We start from the raw sequence: 20,753 nt of genomic DNA on the forward strand, positions 1-20,753 counted from the left end.
GGAATTAAACAGAACCATGCAGGATCTAAAAATGGAAGTAGAAACAATAAAGAAATCACAAAGGGACAATACCCCAGAGATAGAAAACCTAAAAAAAAGATCAGGAGTCATAGACACATCACCAACAGAATACAAGAGATGGAAGAGAGAATCTCATGTGCAGAAGATACCATGGAAAACATTGACACAACTGTCAAAGAAAATGCCAAATACAAAAAGCTACTAACCCAAAATATACAAGAAATCCAAGACACAATGAGAAGGCTAAACCTAAGGATAATAGGTATAGATGAGGGGGAAGACACCCAACTTAAAGGACCAGTAAATATCCTCAACAAAATTATAGAGGAAAACTTCCCTAACCTAAAGAAAGAGACTTCCATAAATATACAAGAAGCCTACAGAACTCCAAATAGTTTAAACCAGAAAAGAAATACTTCCCACCATATAATAGTCAAAACATCAAATGTACAAAACAAAGAAAAAATACTAAAAGCAGTAAGGGAAAAAGGCAAAGTAACATATAAAGGCAGACCTATAAGAATTACACCAGACTTCTCACCAGAGACCATAAAAGCCAGAAGATCCTTGACCGATATCATACAGACCCTAAGAGAACACAAATGCCAGCCCAGACTACTATACCCAGCAAAACTCTCAATCATTATTGATGGAGAACCCAAAATATTCTATGACAAATCCAAATTTACACAGTATCTCAACACAAATCCAGCACTTCAAAGAATAATTGGTGGAAAACTCCAACACAAGGAGGGAAACTACAACCTAGAAAAAGCAAGAAAGTAATCTTCCAAAAACCCCAAAAGAAGATAATTACACCAACATATCTCCACGGATGTTAGCCCAAAAGCTTGGCTTAGCGAAGACTCAACCCACAGACCACATGAAGCTCATAAAGAAGGAAGACCAAGAGGGAATGCCTCAGTTCTACTTAGAACAAGAAACAAAAATGCTCAAGGGAGCAAATAGGGAAACAAAACATGGAAAAGAAACTGAAGGAGGGGCCATCAGGAGACCATTCCACCTGGGTATTCATCCCATGTACAGCCACCTAAGCTAAACACTGTTGTGGATGGCTGGAAGTGCACAATGTGAAGAACATGATATAGCTGTCTCCTTAGAGGTCTGCCAAAGACTAACACACTCAGAGGACAATGCTCACAGTTAACCACTGATATGATCGGGGATTTCCCAATGGAGAACTTAGTGAGAGGACTGAAGGAGCAGAAAGGGTTAGTGACCCCAGGTGGAAAGCAACAATACCAAACAACCAGAGCACCCCAGGGTCTAAACCACCAGCCTGGGAAGACATAGAGAGGGACCCAAGACTCCAGAGGTATATGTAGCAGAGGATGGCCTTGTCGGACATAGGTGGGAGATGAGTTTCTTGGCCCCATAAAAAAAAAAAATGAACACACAGTGGGGGGGGGAATGTGAGGGTGGGGAGGGGATAGTGGGGGGGTAGGTGTGGTCACTGCCTCATAGAAGCATGAGGAGGGGGATGGGATAGGAGGTTTCTGGGTGGTGGGAGGAAGTAGGGTAAGGGGATAAAATCTGAAACGTAAATACTACAACCAATTTTAACAAGCGAAAAAAAAGTCGTCAGAACCAACATCTTTAAAAAAAAAATGTCAGCCCCCTGAGGGTGGGAAATTTTTTTTCTTGATACTAAAACTTGTTCTGAGAATTGTATATTGCAGAATACACAGCCTTGGTGTATCTACTCATCAAGCATACTGAGCAGACCTGCCCAAACCTCCGATGTCCTGGAATTCCATCTGGATTCAGTGAAGACACAGCATCAGAGGCTTATCAACTTACTCTTCCCCACTCCCCTCTTCTAAAATCTCAATGCCCTTAATCAGCTTGAAGAAGTTAAAGAAGAGTCAGGGCCCCTATTCCCTGAGCTTGGGGACTAATGTGGTTAATAATGGTCTGTCTTTCTAGGGAAAAGTAGTGGTTTTGTTGGAACAGGGAGGATTAGCTAGGACTTATTGCATAGCCATAACCTATTGGTAGAAATCTGTATAATTATTATCAAGATGAAGTTATAATTTCTTAAATGGTACAAAATTTACTTTGATTTCAAATTTAAGGTTTTCATTGGTATGAGCTTCTTATTAATATAAAAATGAGATGAATATTGATACTCTCATGGCATTGTGCCTGTATAACACATTTAGGAATACGAGGCCTAGACCCAGCCCTTTTTTAACCTTTTTAACTGATTTGGGACGGTTAACCTATGAGTTAAGGGACTATAACAAATTCATGGCTTTGAGTTTATTGTTAGGAGGTTTCCCATATTTTATTTAGAAATAGCTGAGAGGAGTGAACAAACAACAGTCCAGGTTACCTTACATGGATAGTTGGTTTTCAAAACGTCAGAAGTCCATAGAATTGATGCTACAAATATTTATATATTAATGTCCATTCTGATTAGAGACCTGTCTGCTCCTGACAGCTTCCTGTCGTGGATTCTAAGAAGAAATTGAGCATCCTTGGAGTTACACCAGTTGTGTGGTGACAGCCACTAGGCAAGAACTGCCTCTTTCCATCTACAGACAAATTACTGTCCAGAAAAGGACAAACATGCAGAATAGTCAACTGATTATATCTGCCTAGACAGAGTAATCAGCCCTTAATAATCCTGCATCACTAAGGTCTGTCAGATGATTCTGGGCCAGAAGGCTGAAGATTTGATGCTCCAACGTTCAGTAGTATAGGGGCTTTTCAGGTGTTCAGTGATCTCTATAAATTGGCTAAGTTTTAGAAGCTATGCTTAGTGCTTCCCATAACTTCAGTTAACTCAGTCATTCTGGATTTCTGATGGGGTTGAAGACCTATAGTCTCATAACCAATCCTGGCTATTTACTTTGAGAGAAAAGATCTGAGTAGATGGTTTTCAGCTGACATTCATTCTAAAGCCAAAAAGCCAGGATCAAAAGTAAGTGTTTTAGTTAGAAGAGATGACAGAGGTTCTGGTTAGTCAACAGAATGATGGACTGGGTATTAGGACTATCTTGTACCTCACTGGTACAATTAGGAATAAGTATGCTCTAATTGTATTTTGAGAGAAAAGTTCTACTTTAACACGAAGAGTGATATGTAGGAGGAGCTAAGTGGGAAGGAGTACTGAGAGGAAGAGATGGAACAAGGAGAGAAGATGAAGAAGAGGAGAAGCTAGGTGATGAGAGAGAGAAAGAGAGAGGGGGCGAGAGAGGGGGCATGGAGGCAGACTTTCACATGTCTCCACCAGTCAAAGATAGTTTTTATATCTAGGTTGGGTATTGGGTTACACTTCTGATTGAGCATTACCAAACCTATAAATCCTTTGATTAACATTTTTAAAAAATCGTATAAAAGCAAAAAGCAAACGAGGGGGCATGGGACAGGGGTGTTCTAGGGAGCGGAAATGGGGAAAGGGGATGGCATCTTAAATGTAAATAAAATATATAAAATAAATAAATAAATATATAAAAAAAAGAGAGAATAGGCCAGATGATGTCTTGCCGTGTCATCCTCGAATCTTTTCATTACCCAAACACATTTTTTATTTCCCATAGATACATTGAATTGAAAGAAATGCAGGTTCTGTGATCGGTGAAATCCAGGTTCAAGTTGAGCCTTCTCTACTATAATCTACTTTAAGCTCCTGACAGTCTAGAGCATCTTCTCAACCTCCATAAACTTTATTCCTCTGCTATTGGTAAGACAATAAATACTTACCTTGCTGTATTGTTCCGACAACTAGTGTTCGCACTAAGCCTTAGATGAATACCGCACAGTAGTGATGCTTCCCTTATGAGTGTTCCCTTTATCCTTTTATGCACACCTTTAATGCAGAAGTGCATCCTTTGACCCCAGCACACACCATTTATTTTTACCATATGCCATTTCTCATGTATCTTAGAATGCATGTTGTTTTGTCAGACATCACCACCTACCTGCAAAACAGCCCTATTCTCTTAAGGCTCACACTGTTGAGTCTCTGTTCTTGAGTACTCACCTAGCTGGTTCACTCACTCCTCTCCAGGTCATGTCCTCTTCACAGAAAACACGATTGCCTGTCTTCCCTTACTTCTTCCATTACCACTAACATCATGAATTTTGGAGACACAAAACTTGTAACAAAAGCAGAATGGATGATCCCACTTTTCAATTCTTTGGCCTCCCTTCTTGCCATACTAGTTTCCTCTCAGCCCCGCTTGACCACTGATCCCCTTACTCATACAGCATTCGCTGTGTAGCATCTCTGAGACAGAGACCAGACAGCTTACTCTCAACACCACTTATCATTTTACACTTGAATTACTCTCTATCTTCCATTGCAACAATTGTGTAATCACACTGAATCTCAAATTTGCTCACTAAACTAATAATCCACCATGCTTCCAAGTTGATCGCTTTGCTCTTAATCAACAAAAGTTTTGTACTTCTACCCTGAAATGTTATTTTCCCTCCCCTCCCCTCCCCTCCCCTCCACTCCCCTCCACTCCCCTCCCCTTTCCTTCTCCTTTGTTTGGCACACGAGTTTGATTCTCTTTCTAGTATAGACTTCTGTTTGAAAGACCTTGCACCCCAGCTCATATTGACTCCATCACTGTCAGCCAGTGCAGGGAAATGTGACTAGAAATGAACAAACATCCTGAGGTCTCGTCTTAACTTTGCAAACCCAAGGTTTTTTTATGCTTCAAACATTTTCTATAAATTGTACTCTAGTTTGTGACAAATTGCTTTCCTATCAAAAATAAAAACTATGCTCTCAACTGTTTTGCTAATTATCCTCCTTAATTTATATAACTTGTAAAAATCAAAGCTATTTTAAAAGTCTGTGGTGTATTACTTTGAGACACCCACTGCTACCGTCTTATGAACAAACTCTCTCTTATTATACTAGATGTCAGTAGGCTGGGCAACTGCTGTTACCATACACCCCATCTCACTTGTCTTATTTGATCAAGGATCTAATTTCCAAATAATCCCAGTGCTGTGTATCATCTCTTTCTCATTTTTTTATCTCAAACTTAGGTCGTATATACATACAAAATAGATATGTACATGTTCACATCTTTTCTAATTTCTGTTCCTCCTTTTTCCTGCACAAAAACTTTCTTTAAAGCAATAGAGAGCAATCTCTGGGACTTCAAGCTCACCCTCTACTCAGGCAAATTAATAAAGCCATTATTCAGCCAGTTAATTTTACTTAATAATCATCCTTGATTTTTTCCTACAATAATCTACTTATAAAACTTGTCAATGATTCTTCCTTCAAAGAACAAACATCTTTGATTTTACTTTTTAACCTACCATGGTCTGTTCTTAATAGAAATTAAATGGAAAACTTAAAGTATATAAGGCCAGATTATTCCCTCTTATTCTCTACTCTTAGATAGAAACTACAATAGCAAAAAAATAAAATTATCATTTATACTTAATGTTTCTTATATATGGAATTCTACTCCCTAATTTTTTATAGTTGTCTATCTTTGAAATCTCTCACATTGCTGCTCAAATCAGCTGAGTGAGGTTTTCAAATACCTTATCAAAAATATTCCTTTCTATCTTCTTGCTTCCTTCATTTTCCTCATAGTTATCAACACTACTTCAAATTTTTTTGTTTTAAATTTTAAATGCATGAATATTTTATTAATTTCTGAAATTTTCATATGTAGTGTATTTTGATTGTATTTACCATCTACTACCTATTACCCTCTAATACCTCCCATATCTACCCTTGAAACATTAAATATTAATCACTTTTATCAAATATTATAAAATGTGCCTAAAACAAGGAACTAAAATATTTTCATCTCCCCCACTTTGTAGGACTGTTATGCAAATGTTTAACTCTTTATAAGACCTTTGTTTACAAAATGCTTTGCTGAGGTGTTCTCATACTGAAGTCACTGAGCCTTCCCTCCTCATTTCTTTTATGTCCATCCTTTTAAATCTAGCCAGTTTTGAAAGACTGAGGTCAGGTCTCAGCCAGTGGGGAAAGGACAGAATAACCACCTGAGTGAGACAGAACGAAAACCAAGTACACGTCCTATCTTGGGGGAAGGGGGATTGCTTCTTTGATTTGGTGAGGAACCCACCCTCTTGATCAAGAGTAAAGCTTTGTTTTGTTGCAGTTGGCATGGTCTCTTTCTTTATGATCCTGAATTTATTTCTAACATTCCCTCTAAACATTGTGTCCTCTTTGTTCTAATTTTTATAACCCAGAGTCCAACTTGAACTGCCAATCATATGTGGGACCATCTATGTTTGGTCTATCAGGTGCCACATCCTTAACAATATGGTTCTCCCTCCTCCCCAATAGCTATCAGTTGCAAATAACTCCAAGGCTAGGTATATATATTTAAGAAGATATTAACCAACTACTTATGAAATAGTATATTTAAATTTGACTTCTTAAACACACAGTGTTAACTAAATCTCCCCTTAATCCCTCTTCTGCCCAGCTATCTCATTTTATAAAATATATCCATTTGTGATTATATGAAGAAAAGGAACACTGCCCTCATTTGCTCATTTGAACTATGAGGAATAAGGGATGTAGTCTCAGGGGGCTATGTATCACATGTATAAATAGCCAAACCCTGGACTCAGCTTCTAGATTCAAAATTCCAAGTCTTCAACTCCCTGGCTTTGCAACCTTGGACAAGGCAGGTAGGATCTTTTTGCACCCCACCCTTATATTTAACGAGGACAGAATAATTAGCAACAACTTCACACACTGTTAAGAGGATTACCAAGGTGAGGACATGTGAGGATCTTAAAGCTGGCAGGTACATGGAAAGCATGAGAGAGAGGTGCTCAAGGACCTTCCAGCTTATAAAAGCTGGAAGTGAAGTATAAACTTCACTCTACTGCCTTCTGCAAAGCTGTCTGCAGGGAAAACATTACCATTTGGTGTTTCTTCCAAAGTAAAAGTTGATGTTAAGAAGACACGTTTCTACACTCCATGTAAAACTAGTTAACTGTTTGTATGTGGATATACACCCCAGATATACACCCTTGCTTTATGTGCTCAAAAGTTAAAGGCCAGAGATCTGACCTGGAGGGTATTTGAGAAGTGCAAATATCTGTCAACTCCTTACCCTGATGGTCAAGTTAAGAGTGTTGAAAGCAAATCATTTAAATCTTGGAGGATTCCTTAGAAAATTTTTAACTTTCCATAAACAGTTTGAGATTGTCTCATTTTTTATGTTTCTGTTTTAAACAGATATTTAGAGATTTGCAAAAAGGTTTATCTTCTTTCTCCTGGTAACAAATTAATGGATAATCTCTAAACATTAAAAACCATAAAGCCAAAAGGCAAATTGTTGGAATACGATCATTTTACCCATCAAGATTTTTAAAACTTCTACATCTCTTGTTAGACGTCTATGACAGAGACCTAATTAATCTTCAGGCGTCATCAATGCAAAATCATATATTTTGCTTAATCCTTAACCACTAATATAAGCTTTGAATTTTTATTTTTCTTCATATAGTTATAAATAAGATTCATGTAAGAGGACCAGCAGTTGCAATTAATCTGGACCCCTGAGATCTCTCAAATGCTGGATCACCAAAAAGACAGCATATACCAGCTGATATGAAGCCCCCAACAGATATACAGCAGAGGACTGCTGGGTCTGTTTTCAATCTGAGATGATGCACCTAATTCTCAAGAGACTAGAGGCCTCAGGGGTTTAGAGGTCAGGTAGGGTGGGGGTAGAGGTGGAAACAGCCTCATGGAGACAGTGGGGTGGGGTGGAGGTATGAGATACGGAATAGTCAGAAGGTGGAGGGTGGAAGGGGGGAATAAAACCTGGAGTGTAAAAAATTAAATAAAAAAAAAGATTCATGCAATTATATGCTTATTGTTCTAAATTTTTAGGGTTTTGTTTGGTTGTTATTGGAAGAATATAACTGTGGTGGTTTGATGAAATGTTTTTCCATAGATTCATATATCTGAATGCTTGGTCCCCAGTTGGTGTAACTGTTTGTAAGTATTGGGAAGTGTGGCCTTGGAGGAGGTGTGTTACCGATGGAAAGCTTGAAGTTTCCAAAGACTCCTACCATTTCCAACGTGCTCTCTGCCTCCTGCTCTGATATGTAAGCTCTCAGCTGTTCCTGCTACTATGCTTTGCTTCAGTATCATGAACACTAACCCTCTGGAAAGTTAAGCTCAAGCAAATTCTTTCCTTTATGAGTTGCAACGGTGTTTTGTCACAACAATAGAAAAAGATACTAATATACCAGTAAACCATAAAAGTGTGTGGCCTTTACATTGAGCCATCATTTGGGAAACTACCAAAACTCACTTTACATTGCCTTTTGGATAAAAGGGTGGTTTTAAAATGCCCACTTTCCTTGATATGTCTCAGGGAACCCAGGTGGAGAACAACTTAGACACCTACATTGAGGTCACATAGACCTCTTAATGAAGGATATTATTTGAATGACCTCAAACAAAACAGAACTATAACTAGGTTGTAAGAGAAAAAGAAAAAGTAGAATGTATTGTTTGACATTTCAGTCTAGAAACAAACATAAGGAAGTGGGAAGGCACAGCCAAGAAATTCCTGAGTATGTCTGCAATATGACATCTCTTTGCTGTTCGGTTATGTGATACCTCCTAGCATCCATTGGTTCCTTTGTCTTGTCCCAGCAGGGACAGTAAGCAGGATGAATACACATTGCAGTTGATAGATTTTACTGGAGTAGGTATAAAAAATCACAACCACATGAATTTCTAATAATGTGTAAATTAGCAAAAATATCTTTAGTTATTGTAAAGTCAAGCCTAGACACCAATATTCAATCATCAAAGTTACTGTGAAACTTTTAGAGTTTTAGAGATGGGATTTTGACTTCGTTGATAAATAAATAAATAAATAAATAAATAAATAAATAAATAAATGTAGAACCTAATCTTGTAGCTATCCCTAGGCCCCAGATACATGAAAATTAACGATATAGCCTGTTATCAAAATGTTTGATTAAAACGTTTCTCCCAATATGTATTTAACTCATTGCTTACTTTGAAAACATCATTGTACAGAACAGGTTACCAATCAAAGATAGGTGTGGTTTGCATCGCTGTAATCCCAGCACTTGGGAAGTACAGACAGGAGGATCAGAGGTCAAAGGCCATTTTCAGCTCTACAGTAAGTTACAGGCCAGAGTGGCCTACAAGAAGTCTTATCTCAAAAAAGGTGGGGGGGGGGGGTTAAAACAATTCTATTAAAATCATAACTACAATTTCTGGTGAGAAGCTATGTTGAGTGAAAACCACTCCAGAATATATACCAATTATCTTGGGAGCTAATTTGCATACTAACTATAGGAAAATGCTGAGCCCTGTCTTCATTGTTTCTTTATTTTTAAAGAGCAAAGTGATCATGATTTCTGGCCACAGTCTTCATTTGGCATCACTGGACTTTGATAATCAAATAAGAATATCTCACCTTGATCTCAGGTTTGTCCTTGATCAATACTTTAGTCGTCTGAATCATACTGTCTCTAGCATTAAAGCTCCCTTTTAGAATTCCACACAGCAAAGCACTGTTTGCTCATGTCACCCAATCAAATTGCTTGTGTCATCTCTCAAACTAAGTTATTAATATAGATGAACTTCAGGTGTAGCATTGTGAGCATACTCTATGCTTGCCTTGTTCTCTAGTACACATGCCTTCAAAGTCACTCTTTTCATCTGAAGAATCAACTCAAAGGAACCGTAGGGAGATAATCCTGCTGCTCTGAGATTATCCTATATCAGGGCAGACAGCCCTGACATACTTACCTCTGCTTAGTCCTCCCTAGACAAACTGTTTAAGTTGCATACTTGAGATAAATACTTGTGGCACTAGGCCGTCCAGATGGATGTTGTTATTTTACTTCAAAGAAAGCCGATTACATTTTTATTAATGTAATATCCTTCGGATACCTGCTTGGTTTTCTGTTTTAAAACTTCTTTTGAAGACAAATGGGCATAATTCTTCTCTCAGATCTAACAAGATATGGCATAAATTACAGGTCCCATCAAGGAGGATCAAAATGGGGATGGCTCTTTCTTCAGTCTCCCTTTGTGGATTACACTACAGAAATCTCCCAGGGCCAAATTTAAAACATATTTGCATTAGACTTTGCCAAGTTTGGTATTACTTTGCAATTTCAGTCTTTTAAACATTTTTTTCTGAATAGACGCATTTTGTCTCCATTCTGTTTTTCACAGTTCTTTTTACCTCTTTCTGTCTCTAACATTTATTTTCTGTAAAGACAGTGAACATGCTCAGAAATAGGGAAATGAGTTAGCTTTTGTTTAAAAGGTATTCAAGTTCTTTCCACTAAAAACTAACCAAAACCTTCTGTGTTGTTACCCATCTTACCCTGTTGTTAGGGGCACAATGTACATTGCTTATGGGGCTATTGGGAAAATAAATTTTAAAACATGGATACAATAAGGGCATCTGGAAACAAGCTTCCTAAGCAGTGAGTGTGATAACTTCCCCAGCCCAGGACTCCCTACAATCTGTCTCTAAAAAACACAGATCATTCATTCGAAGTTGGGGCATTTTTTCTTTTCAAGAGATTGCTGCTTTGTAGTTTTTACTTTAGGTTTTGAATTTGTTGTCTTAGGAGGGCAACAAATGTAATTTCTAATTGCCTGGGTTGGAGTTTACTAGAGTCATTTCTTATGCTTTATCACAGGTAGGATATTAGCATGCCAGAAGGCAAATTTATCTGTTTGTTTTCTGTCTGTCTGTCTGTCTATCTGTCTGTCTGTCTGTCTGTCTGTCTGTCTCTATCTTATCTATCTATCTATCTATCTATCCCTATTTACCTACCTATAATTTCTCTATTATTATATTAAAAATTTTTTTGAACTTCTGGAGTTTTCAGTCTTGGATCAAGAGAGTTTTCTCAGTCAAAGTTTCCTTGTAAAAAGAGATGCCAACCAAAGTCATCTGAAAGTTCCCTCTAGAACACCTGTCTCCCTTTAGGTTTTCAATGAGAAACTGCAGAAAGTATGTGATACCTTTAATACTAGTGAGTACGCACCAAGGGATTGCTGTGGTCCAGTACTGTTCTGAGAGTTCTGAAGCACACTTTGATTTGACCTTCTTCTCCACAGCTCTGTGATGCCAGTTCCTCTCTCGTAGGTCTTAGACACCAAGGAAGCCTCAGTACCTTGTTTATTTTCTTAGGTTGCAATTGTCATGGCCTACAAACACGATCTTAGATTGCCCTTAATTACATGAAAGGACAATCAAACTTACCTCATAAAGTTTAAGATCTTATTTTCATCAATTGATCTAGAAAAGCTAAAAAAGGTGCTTCCTCATCCCCACTGGCTTTACAAAAATTTATTTTAACATATCAACCAACTTAAGCTTATCCCCCACTGGCTTACAAATAAATGAGACTCTGACTATAGTTATTTTATTTGGCCTTGACAATCACTGGGGGCTAACTCCTAATCTACTCTTCTAACTGCTAGCCTGATTAGCCTCCCAGCAGTGTATCCCAGATACTTGCTGTTTCTCCTGGCCAGGGGTTCATGGTCTCTCTCCCCTCACTGAGCTTTCTTCTCCCTCTCATTTTTCTTCTACTCTTGTCTCTCTCCTCTCACCAAGTCACTTGAAACCCACTTACCTCTAATTCCTCCAGTAATTGACTGCAGTCAATTTTATTTCACAAATAGTTTTAAATCAAGTAACAAGGTTTGCACATTGAAAGCTTATAAACACGAGAAGTCACTCACAGGCCTAAAATTTAGAATATAGGTATAGATTTTAGCATTACAATACATAGCAACAGACCAAACCTCAACATGACCCTCAAAGAAAGCCACAAGTTTTATAAAAGATAATATTATTCAATATATCAATTAAGAACAGACTTAAAATTGCAGTCTACTTACTGTATTCTGGCATTTAATAAACATTGGAGTCTCATAAAACTATATAGTCTGTTTGGTATGAATTAACATAACCCAAGCATACCACCATGATAAAGGCTTGTGCATATGCAACCAAAACCAGAACAAACTTGTAAAGAAAAATCATTGACATAAAAGAGTGATATCATTTGAAAGCCATCCTCATCATAGTCCAGTGGTCCTCAACTGGTGCATCACATATCAGACATTCTGCATATCAGATATCTACATTATGATTCATAACAGTAGCAATATTACAGTTGTGATGTAGCAACAAAAATGATTTTATGATTGGGGGTTACCACAACATGGAACTGTATTAAAGGGCTGCAGCATTACGAAGGTTGAGAACCAGTGTAGTAGTCAGTGCTGTAACCAAAGGCAAGTCACTACCTACATGGACTTCAGTACTGTAAGGCCTGGACCTGAACATGCTACTCAATGTTTTTGAGGTTCCTTTTTTATATTATTTATGATAATATATATTTATAATCTATACTCTGGGAAAGTGTTAAAATAGTGGAGAGGTCATAATGTTTGGCAATGTTCAGTATCAAGGGTCAATCTGCAAAAGCAAAGCACAATCTAAAAAACAAGGCTGCCTGCTTCAAGTTTTGGCTTGGCACCTCTACATTGATGGAAGGGGATACATTTGAGTCCTATTTAGACACATCAATAGCAACGGCTTTAAAAGTAGTACTTCAGGATGCTATGATGAATAAGAAGATTCTGGGGGATGTTGCAGACGATATTTGAGGGAAATGGGAGGAAATCAAGCTCACATTTCTTTAAGCCAGTGTTTATTCATCTTTACACTGTGGTGTGCAGCTGTATGAGGAACAGCCCAAAGGGACCGCAACTGAGTCTTAAATTAGAAGCACATCTGAGTTTTGTTAACAATATGTGAGTGATATTAATTTGTTGGATTTTTTCTCTTTATTGGTGTATTTATATGACACACTAGAGGCAGAAAAAGGAGAGAGGGAAAAAAGAAAGGAAAAGAAGCCATCAGGAGGGAGACCATAAAAGATGGCTGAATACATATTGCAGTTTGTGTGAACATGATTTTGTGACAGGGTCTTTCCTGGAAAGCCCTAAAAAGCAGCATGTTAAAACAGCCTAATGACATCATAGCTACCAGTGAATCTGATAGGCTCCTGTCCAACCACAACTGTCCATAGCAGACACAAACAAAGGAAGACAGTGAAAGACATTAAAGTGTTCCTGAGTGGTGGCATATGCCTGTAATCCCAGCAAGTGGGAAACTGAGGCAGGTGGATCACAGAGAGAGTCTAGGCTATATATCAAAATCTTGCCTCAAAAACCAAATAGATTTTTTAATGCTAAACTAAGAAAATCTAGAGAACAAATACTATCCTATGTAATCTGGGAGCATAGAATTTATTCTTATGACCTGAGCTCCATATTAATTATGGAAGGGTTGTAAATGTCTCCTGTTTGCTTAGGCAACACTCAGCTGTAAACAGGCCAATCTCAGATGCTGATCCACAAGCATTTGATACATTGATCAAACACAATTTCTGACACTGTCTAAACAGCATAATACTTGTTGAGATAAGTTCATATCATACTAAAAGTGCACATATTTAATACTTATTTGAATTTTTTTGGCTACATAAAAATCAAGCAGAAAGAAGCTCAGAAATTCATGGACCTTTGTCCCAATATCAGATGAATTAAAGTCAATACCTAGAGTTCTTTTCAATCTGTAAGAAATCCTAAATTGGTTCTTTTTTTCCTTTCTAGATCGAAATTGAAAGACCCTGTACAGTAAATATCACGTACACATTTATAAACGAATAACTCCGGAACTTGGGGGCAAGGACTATTCTTGTTGTTGTTCCTTTGTTTTTTTTTTTTGAGACAGGGCTTCTTTATGTAGAGCTCTGGCTATCCTGGAACTCACTACTAGGTAGACCAAGCTGGCCTCAAACTCGAACTCACAGAGATCTGCCTGCCTCTGTCTCCAGAATCTAGGATTAAAGGCCAAAGCAAGATTAAAGACCCAGCCAAAGCAAGGTCTACTGTTAAACACTTCCTGAATGATTCTGATTCTGAGTCTAGGAGGCTTCAGAGACATTAGAAACACTGATGCCTTGTTTGTAGGATTCCTTCTGCTATAAAGTATTTGTGTCCTGAACAACAGAAAGTATAGCATATTAAGTGGATGAAGTCATTGAGGACAGATACATTATAAAATAATTAAAAGACTCATCCATTTACCAACACCTATTGCTAATAAACACATCAGAGTATGCATGCCCTATGATAAACAGATGACTTGTGTGACATTTTGCTGGAGGTGACCAATTAAAACACACACTAATAACAGACAAAGGGGATGTGTCCTCCCGGGAATGAGATCCGTAGGCTGAAAGTGTGTTGAATGAAAATGTGTGAGAAAGGGAGAGAACAGGAGGTATTTCCTCAAGACACAAGTGGATAATGACTATGTCCTTGTCTCACTGAGAGACAATTAAAGTCCCTGTGGGGTCAAAGTTTTACATTATAAAAGTCCTATGGTGGCAGAGAATGCCCTGATGTCAGTGTCAAATTAATATCTTCTTATGGAGTGGGTTTATTGTAGAAAAAGAACAAGCACTAACACGAGGAATAATAAAGGTCATGCTGAGGGGCCCAGTCAGTTTGTTGAGAAGGAAAACCAATGAATCCGTTTTAGAGAGACCTTCATGGGTGCTGTGGAAAGGCTTCACGTGTTTGACCTACAAGTTCCGCTTACTAACAGCTCCGCTGACAAAGCTGAATTCCCAACTGCACCAGAAACTCATCGGCACTGCTGACAGCTACAAAACCTCTAGACTCTTAAATAAAGTAAATGATAATATTCTGCTAATCTTTTCAATATGAAAATAAATAAAATGTATGAAGGCATAAAGAGCCTGGATGAGTGAAGAAGGAAAGTGCAAAAGGTATCAAAACATCTGATGCCCCAGAAGAGGGAGGGCCAGGAAGGGCAGAAAGGTGACCTTAAGCTCTAAAAGCAGGCAGACACATGAGAATCTCAAAGATGCCCAGTTTCTGGAGGTCTACCTACAGAAACCTAGATTTCCACCCCCTTTCTTTTTACTTTCTGTAAAACATGAATTTCTAATATGTTATAAAATAGCATTTGTTCATTTACTGTGTGAGTGTATCTATGTGGAGGGCAGGGTTTTATGTGCCAGGGCTTGGTTATAAGGGTCAAAAAATATATCTTTTAGATTTATTCGTTTATGTGTATGGGCGTGTGCTTGCATGTAGTACGCATGTGCATCAAACGTCTGCCTTGTGCTCACGAAGTTAAGAAGAGGGTTTCAGATTTCCAGGGAATAGATGGTTGTGAGCCACCAGGTAGGTGCTGGAAATCAAACCCTAGTTCTCTGCAAGAGCAACCAGTGCTATTAGGCACTGAGCCAGGTCAAGTACAAAGGGTAGGAAACAATCTGTGGGAGACAGGTTTTCCTTCCACCGTGTGGGACCTGGGGAACGCACTCCAGCTGCCTTTGCTTTCCAACTCCTCTCCCTGGCTGTTTCTCCCACATTGTAACTGAATGCATTGAAATTCCGAATTGACAATTTCGTTTTGTTAAGGAAAGAAAAGCAGTATGTATAGATGATTAAGCTATAGTGTCATTACCAATCTTATCTACAGTATTGACTTCCACATGTTGCCATTGCCATTATTTGAATCATTCTGAACTATCGAAAATCTGTGCTACAGTTTCTTTTTTTTTTTTTTTTTTTTACTGAGAAACTCCAAAATAGGACTCTATTATAGGACAACTGCTAGCATCTTAACATAGCTTTACCATAGCCCATATTGCAAACCAAGTCTAAAGCAGGATAGCCTTGTTATAGTATAACTCTCTCTCTCTCTCTCTCTCTCTCTCTCTCTCTCTCTCTCTCTCTCTCTCTGTGTGTGTGTGTGTGTGTGTGTGTGTGTGTGTGCATGCACACATGTGAGTTCTGATTGAAAGACAAATTGCTACACTCATACATGGAAACAACATAAGATCCTGAAGTATTCAATAATTTAGGGGTAATTTTTTTTTCTAGTTACTAACATTTTGCTTCTGTTGTTGCTGCTATTTTTATTTAATACTTAAAGAAAACTGACACTTAAGCCCCATAGCCAACTAGAACGAGACATTTTATGAGAACGAAAGGATAAATCTTTTTCGTTTATCAACATAGTAGTCATACATTTCTTCATACATGTCATATATATCTAAATGGCTTGTATGTTACATGAGGAAATAAGATTGATTATTTATGTAAATGGTTATTTTTATTTATTTTTATTTTCACTTAGGCACTGTGTGTGTGTGTGTGTGTCTGTGTGTCTGTGTGTCTGTGAGTTAATATGATATGGGCATTCAAGTGTCCAATGGAGCGAGAAGAGAGCGTCTGATGTCAGATCTAGTGAGCTGGATACACAGACAGTTGTGAGCTACTTGATGTGGGATTGGGAGAGAAATCCCAATCCTGGCCTTTTTTTCAAGAGCAGCAAGTAATCTTAGCTAGCCCCTGCATGCTTATTCCTAAATGACTTTTTCCCTCTCCCATTTCTTCTTTTTTATGCTAATGCGTTCTATAATCTCCTTCTAAAATGACCACTTTCAAACCTCAGGGTCTTTGACCAGGTTTTCTCTGAAGTCATAGAATCTTACAGACACAGAGCTACACTCAAGATGGATATTCACATGTCTCTAATGCTTTTCATTGTTCAGCACAGTTGACAAATGGACTCTAAGGTGTCTTCCATGACTCCCATTTCCCTTCCTTTGAGAATGACATCTGGAACTTATAGTAAATTTAGGAGAGAGAAGATCATTGAATACAGATGAGTATATGTGGAAATCACTGCATAGGATTGCAAAGTTTTAAGATCTAGCTCAATGCTACAGCATTTGCCCAGCATGTGTGAGGCCCTAGGTTCTATCCTTAATACCGCCAAGTTTTTTTTTTAATGTGCCTTTGTTTTCATGTTCTTTTAACCAGATGTGGCAATCTTAAGAGTTGGGAGGCTGAGGAAGGAGAATTGCAAGTTTGAGGCCAGTCTGGGCTACATAAAGTAACTGACAGAAACAAGAACAGAAAAAAAGAATGTAAGGATGGGCCGAGTGCTTGATCCCCACATAACTAGGCACAGTGATGTCTGCCTACAATTGTAGCAGCCTGGAAGTTGAGGCAGGTGAGTCTGAAATTTAGTCATCCTAAGCTAGACTAAGACATTAGAGATCCTATCTCAACAACCGAACAAAAGACTGTAAGTTTATCACTGTTTCCATTTTACTTGTTGCAAAGCTATGTGATCATCTAGACATAATGTACAAAACAGAGGCTTAAAAGCAAATTTCAGAACATCTTCCGTATTGTACAAAAGGGGAGAGGTTGGAAAGGGTAGAGTTGACGATTGAAGACAGACTTTCCCTGCAGAGAGCTGTCAATTAGCTAAGCATGCCAACCATCACTCCACTGGACAGTGGCTGGGAGGCTTACCATTCACCCCAGTGCAGTGACTGAGACTTCTGAAAAAGCTGTTATAATTGTCAAGATGAAGACAGAAATAAAAATATGGGCAAACTACTGAAGGAGACAGAGCAGGGAGCTTTCCCTGGGGGGGGGGGAAATATCTGTGGTCACCAAGAGGCCAAAGTTGTTAACATTTCTAAAGACAATCAATGCTTCACAAAATGGTGAGAAAAACAAACAAAAAACAAAAAACGAAACATTTACTATCAAGCCCAAAGACCTGAGTTTGATCTCTGAGACCCACAATCCCTCAAGTTTTCCTCTGACTTCCACATGGGCATTGTAGCCCACATGTGCCACATACATAGACACATATGTACCTACAGACTAAGCAAATAAATATACAAAGAAATAAATGTATTTTTTCTAATGGAGTAGTTACAAAGCCTGGCCAAGAGTGGTGCTGTAAATCCCATCCAAACGTTTAGAAAAGAATGTAGAATGACTCTAAGTTGGCCCCAAAAGGTGCTTAAGGAATGAGGAAGACTGAAGAAACTATCAAGCAGAAAGAGTTTTGTTTTGCTTTGCTTTGTTTTTTATCAGCCACAGTCAGTAAACTGCAGGGAAACACGTCCAGTATCGCAAAATTATTTGAGAACCTACAAACTATTAGACGTAAATCCACTTTAAACCACTGCCAAACCGTTAGTGTACCAAATCTAGATAAATTAATCACCCAAAATCTTTCCCGATCCTTTCTCTATCTGTATTCTCTTCCACATTCCTTTGATGCTGAAGGAGTCAGAAGCCAGTCAATCATGGGAGGAAGAGAAGAAGAGGAAACAGGTGGACTTCCAGCACAAGCCTGAAGCTGAGGAGAGGGTCTTTGATTTTGGATGAAGTCTTCAGTTATTACACTGACTGTCATTTTAACTACTCAACTGGCTTTTTCCCAAGGTTGAAGGTAGCTTTATTATCTAATAGAAGACATAAGTTATGCATTTTCCCTAGTGGTACCCGACAGTTGAATTCCTAGACCTCTACCAAGCAGCGTCCTGAAAACAGCTGAGCCATGAGTGTGATCATGTCCGAGAAACCCCGCACTTTCTCCATTTCGCTTCGCTTTCTTTCTCCAGTAAACTTCATGGGAGTTCCCACAAATCACTTGAGATTGCCATTAATTCACATGACCATAGTGGTCTCAATGCATCATAAATGTATTTGACCTGTGAACAGGCAAACTCTTTCCCCATTAGGTTACATTTGTTTCTTTGTCCTACAACAGTGTGTCTGTGTGTGTGTTTGTGTGTGTGTGTGTGTGTGTGTGTGTGTGTGTGCCACAGTGCAAGTATGAAAGAGGACAGCATTCAGGAGTTGTTCTCTCCTTCCTCGTCATTGTGGTTGGGTTTCTGTAGTTGATGTCACTGCGTAGCAAACTCCAGGATAGCTAGTGTAGCGCTCCAGGCCAGTTCTCTAGTCTCTGTCTCCCACCTCATTGATGCAGTGCTGGGACTTCAGATACTGATGATTATACATTAGCTTTTGCTTTGTCTGTATATGTGTTCTGATGACTGAACTCACAGGAAGTGCCTCTACTCACTGCGCCATCCCTCCAGCTTGAGTGACTCGTCTTAAATTTAACGTGCAGCAATTAGTACATGCACATGCTTTTTAAAATACTTATACTTTGTATGTCTATGCTATATTCCCAGTGATGAACTCTCTTATGTTATATATGCTCGTGTAAATCTCCACAGCAGCCAAAACTATTTACATTCCTCCAATGAATAAATGAGAGTGTTTTTTTTTTTCATCAAGTCTCAGGCAACAGCCGAGATTAAATCTCTTTCCAGTGTTTGCCACACAAAATCATCATCATTGCGATATTCAATTTTATTGCTTTAAAGAAAAAACAAACGTAGGTACCCCATGACTTTTACCACAGCCCAGACTTTCCGATTGGAAAAGTCTATTGAAAAGATATGCTAAAATGCCATGCTTCGTAAGTTTGAGGCCTGAAGAAGCTTGGCTGACTAAGCAGAATCTCAGCCTGTCAAGTTGCAAAGCTGGAACTGAGCATGTCAATCACAGACTCTCGGTCTCTAAGGCAATGCTTCCATAACCAGAAAGCCACTCTTCATTAGCGAAGCTCGTGCTTCAAGAACAGATAAGCTGTGTTGACAGCACAACAGATTCTAAGCAGGCAGAATGACTGTGCCACGACCTGGTAAACATTAAGTCTTTGAAGTTGTAAACACAGAATGTTATGAGACCAGAAAAGGCAAAGAATATGTGTGAATTGAAGTTCCTTTGATGGAAATGGCAGGTGTGATAAAGATGGCTTACACACAAGTCTTATTCCAATATTATTTAAAGACTTGTACTTCATGCTATAAAAATGATGAAATGCTTGGATCGGAGCAAATAACTGTTGTGTTTAGGAAAGTGAGGCAGAGCTTTTATAGAGAACAGATATTTAAAGATATGAATTTAGGCAATGTGTCCATTTTGTCCATAGGATTCATCTCTGGTCCCTGTGTTATAATACAAACAAGAATACATATGCAGACAAGTTCTATACTTTAAAAGTATTTTATTACATTATTTTTCCATTGTTTAAAGATTCAGAGGTTAAAAAATTTAGCTACTTTATCTCTAATAAGACGTCTTAATTCTTTGTACATGCACATGTATGTGTGTACACCCATGTGTTTATATGTGTGTATTCGCAAGTGTATATATAAATTTGTGTATACCTGTGGGTATACATGTATATGTTTGTATGCACATGTGTCTATATACATGCATATGTACATGTCCATATATGTGTATGCATTTTAAAAGTAAGAGTTACAAAAACATTGAACAGAATGGGTTTTTGCCAATCTACTTTTTAAAGTTCAGTTTTACCACCCATATAAAAGCCAGAAAGTGGGACACACGTGCGCTCTCAAATGAAGAGATAGCATTATGAATATAGCTGCGAAAATGTCAACAAACAAATTCAGCAGGACAGGAAAATGCAGTGAGATCAAGTGGAGGTCATCTAGGGATTCAAATGCTTCATCCCACACAAATCAATAAAAGTGGCATTCTACATTGTCATATGCACGAGTATCTCAATACATGCAGAAAAGGCACTTGAGAAAACTGAACATATTAAACACAGCAAAAATGTACTTCAACATGGTAAAGGCCACATGTGGCAAACCCAGAGCTAACACTGTAGTGGACAAGGGATGCAAAAGCCAGTGATGTCCACTTCCACTGTCTGCTCAACAACAGTCTAGAAGACTTGCCC

Source organism: Arvicanthis niloticus, chromosome 20 (assembly GCF_011762505.2).
Source record: "Arvicanthis niloticus isolate mArvNil1 chromosome 20, mArvNil1.pat.X, whole genome shotgun sequence".
In the NCBI taxonomy this organism is placed as follows: Eukaryota; Metazoa; Chordata; class Mammalia; order Rodentia; family Muridae; genus Arvicanthis; species Arvicanthis niloticus.